The sequence below is a fragment of the Lissotriton helveticus genome, chromosome 2_1, assembly GCF_964261635.1.
Source record: "Lissotriton helveticus chromosome 2_1, aLisHel1.1, whole genome shotgun sequence".
Classification (NCBI taxonomy): domain Eukaryota; kingdom Metazoa; phylum Chordata; class Amphibia; order Caudata; family Salamandridae; genus Lissotriton; species Lissotriton helveticus.
This window is the reverse complement of record NC_136059.1, coordinates 2,024,119,283-2,024,125,282: the sequence shown is the minus strand read 5'-3', so window position 1 is coordinate 2,024,125,282 and position 6,000 is coordinate 2,024,119,283.

Genomic DNA, 6,000 nt, shown 5'->3' with positions numbered 1-6,000 from the left:
GGTCCAAGTTCGTAAAGTGCTTTGTGTGCGTGGGTTAGGAGGCGGAATGTTATCCTCTTATTGACGGGGAGCCAGTGGAGGTTTTTCAGGTGGCCAGAAATGTGGTCTTTACACGGGATGTCTAGTATGAGTCTGGCTGATGCGTTCTCGATGCGTTGGAGTTTTTTCTGAAGTTTTGCGGTGGTACCGGCGTATAGGGTGTTTCCGTAGTCCAGGCGGCTTGTAACCAGTGCGTGGGTGACCGTTTTTCTAGTTTCGGTGGGGATCCAGCGAAATGTTTTTTTGAGCATGCGGAGAATGTTGAAGCAAGATGATGAAACGGCGTTGACTTGTCTGGTCATCGATAGTGAGGAGTCCAGGATGACGCCCAGGTTCCGGGCGTGGTCCGTCGGAATGGGTGCTTTTCCAAGGGCCTCTGGCCACCAAGAGTCGTCCCAGGTGGAGGGGGAGGTACCTAAGATAAGGACTTCTGTTTTGTCTGAATTCAGTTTCAGGCGGCTGTGCTTCATCCACTCGGCTACTTCTTTCATTCCTTCATGTAGGTTGGTTTTGGCGGTGTTAGGGTCTTTGGTGAGTGAGAGGATCAGTTGAGTGTCATCAGCGTAGGAGATGATGTTGAGGTTGTGTTGGCGTGCGATGGCCGCGAGGGGGCTCATGTATACGTTGAAGAGGGTGGGGCTGAGTGAAGATCCTTGTGGCACGCCGCAAATGACTTCAGTGGCCTCTGACTTGAATGGTGGGAGGCGGACTCTCTGAGTTCTTCCGGCAAGGAACGAGGTGATCCATTCCAGTGCTTTTCCTTGGATTCCGATGTTTCTGAGGCGTTGTAACAGGGTGCTATGGCAGACTGTGTCGAAGGCTGCGGAGAGGTCGAGGAGGATGAGGGCGACTGTGTCTCCATTGTCCAGTAGAGTTCGAATGTCGTCTGTTGCTGCGATGAGTGCGGTCTCAGTGCTGTGTTTGGCTCGGAAGCCGGACTGTGAGGAGTCGAGGGATTTGTTAGTTTCGAGGAAGGCGGCGAGCTGATTGTTGACGGCTTTCTCGATGACTTTGGCCGGGAATGGAAGGAGCGAGATGGGGCGGTAGTTTTTGAGTTCGGTGGGGTCAGCTGTGGGCTTTTTCAGAAGGGCGCTGAGTTCGGCGTGTTTTCAGCTTTCCGGGAAGGTGGCGGAGTTGAGGGAGCAGTTGATGACGTATCGGAGGTGTGGTGCTATGATGGAATCTGCTTTGTTGAAGATGTGGTGAGGGCATGGGTCTGTGGAGGATCCTGAGTGGATGGAGTTCATCAGGCGGATGGTGTCCTCGGAGATTGGGTTCCAGTCATTAAGGATGTTCAAGGGGGGTGAAGGTACTGCAGAAGGTTGGGTGGGTTGGTCTCCGGGTTGGTTGTCAAAGCTGTTGTGGATGTCTGCGATTTTGTCGTGGAAGAACGAAGCTAGGGAGTCGCAAAGGGTTTGAGAGGGAGTGATGTCGTTGGAGTTGGCAGTGGGGTTGGTAAACTCTTTGACGATGTTGAATAATTCCTTGCTGTTGTGGGCGTTGTTGTCTAGTCGGTCTTTGAATGCGTCTTTCTTGGCAGTTCGGATCATTTGGTGGTGTATGCGGGTGGCGTTTTTGAAGGCGTCCCTGGTGCTGGTGTTTGGGTCTTTTTTCCAGGCCTTCTCAAGGGAGCGACAGAGTTTCTTAGATTTCTTAAGATCATCGTTGAACCAGGGGGCGTTTTTGCTGCCTAGTTTGATTTGGCGTTTTTTCAAAGGTGCTAGGTTGTCGGCGCTGTTGGTTAGCCATTGAGTGAGGTTAATGGCTGCTTGGTTGGGATTCGAAGAGTGGGCAGGGGGGTTTTGAAGAAGCGATGAGGAGATCTGGTCGATGGTGATTTTGTTCCAGTTTCTTTGCAGAGTAGGTTGAGGATGGTTGTGGGTTATGGTCTTTTTGTAGATAAAATGAACGCAGCTGTGGTCCGTCCAATGGAGAACTGTGGTGTGACTGAAGGAGATATGTTTGCTGGAGGTGAAGATAGGGTCAAGTGTGTGACCTGCGTAGTGAGTGGGGGTATTAACAAGTTGTTTGAGTCCGCGGTTGGCGAGATTGTCCAGAAGGGTGGCGGTGTTTCTGTCGTTGCTTTTTTCCAGGTGAAAATTGAGGTCTCCCAGTAGAATGTAGTCCTCGGAGGGGAGGGCGTGTGGGGTGATAAAGTCAGTGATGTCTTCACTGAATTGTGCACGGGGTCCTGGTGGTCTGTAGAGGAGAGTGCCTCTGAGTGTGGTCTTGGGGTCGGTGTGGATCTGGAAGTGAAGGTGTTCGGCGGTAGCGAGGTTGACGTCAGAGCTGGTTGAGATGCGGATGGAATTCTTATGGACGATAGCGATGCCTCCTCCTGTTTGCTTGGTGCGGTCCTTTCGGATGATCTTGTAGTTTTCTGGGATGGCAATGGTGATGTCTGGGGCTGAGGAGGCGTTTATCCATGTTTCTGTTAGGAAGGCGACGTCCGGAGAGATGTTGTCTAGTAGATTCCAAAGGTCGATGGCGTGTTTGTGGACCGAGCGGGTGTTGAGCAGGATGCATTTTAGGTGGTTGGTGTCAGATCTCTGTTTGGTGTTAGTGGATGAGGAGTTGGTCTTGGTGCCGTCATACTTGCAGGAGTTGCATGTGAAGGGTCCATGGGTGTGTCCAGGAGCGGCTTGGGCGCAGTTGGGGAGTCGACCGGGGTTAAGGGCTAAGAGGGTGGGGGCGTCGTATGTAATGCGGGTTGGGTGGGTGGTACGGGGACCAGGGGGTCTGGCGCTGGGCGCGGGCTTGGCGCGGACGGGCGTAGACGGGCTTACCTTGATACCTGGATAGTTGACTGAAAGAAGGAAAATGGGATATATGGACCCTTATCGCAACAGCACGAGTTGCCAAAGTCATGAGAGGATTTAAACAAAATTTGGAAATAAAATTGAAATAGCCACCTGACACCACTCTAAGAATGCACTCACCCTTCAGTTACACAAGCCGGCTATGCTTTAGCCCAATGTACCCAAGGCCTACTAAAATGTATATGAGTGTGAGAGGCCACTCTGTTGTTGGAATTCTGTATTTGGGCAATTTCAATAATGGGTGTGAATCCATGGTGGTAAGCAGTGGACACTCACAAGATACAGGTAATGTCTCTGTATTTGGCAGATCTAAATCTGATGCCAAGGGGATTTTATTACATGGATGTATTGCTAAAGCAGTACACACTTTTAAATATGAAGAAATTATTTTTTCAGAAACATTTCTGTAAAGGGTCTTATTGACAAAATGAACTTTTGTGGATACTCTTGTACCTGAATAAAGACAAATTGAATTGAAATGGCCAAATGAGTAAATAAAATGAGTATTTTCTGTCAAGATTTGAAGAGATTGATGATTTACTTTCTGACTTAGAGAATGATTAAATCCAGTTCAATTTCTAGCTGGTAGATATCCCCATGGGAGTTGAATATATTTGGCCAAAGTAGAAAGATTCAGAAAACTTATTACAGAGGTCTAATTTTTGGATTGTGAAGATTCAAAGATCATAGGGAAAAATTGAGAAATTGTGACAGATTTGGATAATCTTCAGTTTGTGGGGACCATAAAAGGTCGACACCAAAGATGGAGAAATAGCCGCTTGCCATCCTCCCAACTAAAGAGCTGAGGATTTTGCAGACCAAAATGGGTACAATCAGAACCTCCAAGGCCAGGATTTCATCCTCGTACACTCATAGCATCATTCATGGACTATCATTTTAGAGAACAGAAGCTCCCCAAAGCGTGAAAAGTAACGAGTGTGAAGTCTGATGATAAATAATCATTTTCAGTGTTTTCATATTGTCCTATGTCACCTGCAACTCTAAGAGTGAAAGTGTTATGAAAGGGTAAGTTACTGATTATCAATGGAATTGATGCTGTCAGGAAAGTCCTCTTCTAGACTAAATTAGCACACGATGAACATCAACTCTTAACAAGACTAATCATATGTACAGGTAATACAATGTAGGACTATTTTTATATCTCTGTAAAATTACAGTGAATGCCCTTGAGTGCTATATTAAGGCATTGGTTTGATAATGGGAAGTGCCCGGGGAGGAGGGGCATTTTCCAGAGCAAGACAAAGGGTAGGAACACAAAAGGGTTTGCATTTTGGTAAAGGATGGGTGTGCAAATATAAACATGCATTGTGTTGGAAATGGCCCTTTTTGCAGGGTTATCCCCAAACTTTTTGCTTCTTCCTCCTTTGCTTTTCCTGACCTGTGGGTGTTGGCTATAGGACTCTGGGCACTTCACCACTGCTGGTGAGTGCTAAAGTGCCTATGCTCTCTGGTTAAACTGTTATTTTGAATAGTTATCCATGATTGGCATATTTATTTTACCAGTAGGTCCCTAGTAAAGTGCACTGAGTGTGCCAGGGCTGGTGATTCAAATGCTACCAGTGGGCCTGCAGCACTGATTGTGCCACCCACATGAGTAGCCCTAAAATGGTGTCTCCGGCTTGCCACTGCAGTGCCTGTGCACAGTTTGCTAACTGCCTTGTTGTCCTGGCCAGTGTACACACTTGCCAGGCCATGACCCTTCCCTTTTCTTACACATTGGACACCCCTATGGTAGGCCCAAGGAACCCCCTGGGCAGGGTGCAGTGTATGTGAAAGGTAGGACATGTTCTAGTGTGGGTAACATGTCCTGATAGTGAAATACTGCCAATTTTGTTTTACACTATTGAAAGGCTATCTTGCCCATCGGATAGAGTGGGGAATGCTGTGTAACATGTTTACCTGCATATCTTCCCATAGCAGCAAGATAGAAATTTGGAATCTGGTATCCCTGAACTCAGAATTTAATGACACATCTTTTAGGGAGGATTGTTTTTAAATTCAGTGTTTGGAAATAGTACTTTTAGAAAGTGGCTATTTTCTTGTTCAACCTTTCTGTGTGCCTCTGCCTGTTTGTGAATTGACTGTCTGGTTTGTGACTGACATGGGCCAGGGTGGCTCCAGGTGGCTGGGTGAGTCAGCACTAGGCTGAATAGACCTATCTGCATGTAGAGTGGTTGGAGGAGTAGTACCTGGGTCTGAATAGGGTGGTGCCTGCCTTCCACAATGCTGGCTCCTCCTCCTGCAGTGCGTCTGATGGCCCTGGCCCACACTCACAAAGGAAGAAAATGTGCACTGGCAGAGCGCACCCAGAACTGGTTTGGACTGGGTCCAGAACTCCTCACACATGAAGAGCAAATACTTCTGGGGTATAAATATCTGAGCTGAAACCCCTAAACTTTAGATTAGGAAAAACTTTGTAATCAAGAAGGATTCCCTGACAAAGAAGAACAGCCAGGAAGACTAAGGAAAAGTGCTGCCATTTCTGAGTGTCTGGGAGCTGACCTGCAGTTGCAGCTGCTGCTGAGGAAGAGGACTAAGGGATGTTCTATTGTGTGACGTGTCCCCATTGCTTTAAAGAGGAGCTGTGCTGGGTGCTTTGTCCCCTCTGATGTGAACCTGTCTACAAGGGCCTGAGGAGAGCTGGCCTCCTGTTGAAAACTTAGGGACCTAAAATTTTGCAAAGGACTCCTACAACTCGCCCTACATCGTGCTTCGCTGTCCCTGCTCTCTGGGGCTAATTGTGTGACTCCAGGACATTATTTGTGCCACTGTGCAGCCCGGGTTGCTAGCATGCTCGTCTGCTCTGCTCAAATACCGAGAGTGCTAAGTGCATCACCGCCGCCGGCCCGTGATCGGAGATAAACGCTGAGGGCTGGTATCTCTTCCCCTCTGGCCCCCGGTAGCTAGAACCACTGTTTTTGCCCTTGCTAATCACCTCTGTACCTTGAGCGGTGTGCCCAGGCAGGGTTCGCCAAGGAGAGGAGCAGCGGAACACTCTGCCAACATTCACCACCACTGGCCTGGAGTCTTTCAATTGTCACCGCCGAGCCGTGCTGGGATTGGTCCCAGCCTCGAGGGTTGCCCAGCAACGAGGAGGCTCGTCCATGCAGAGCCACGTCAG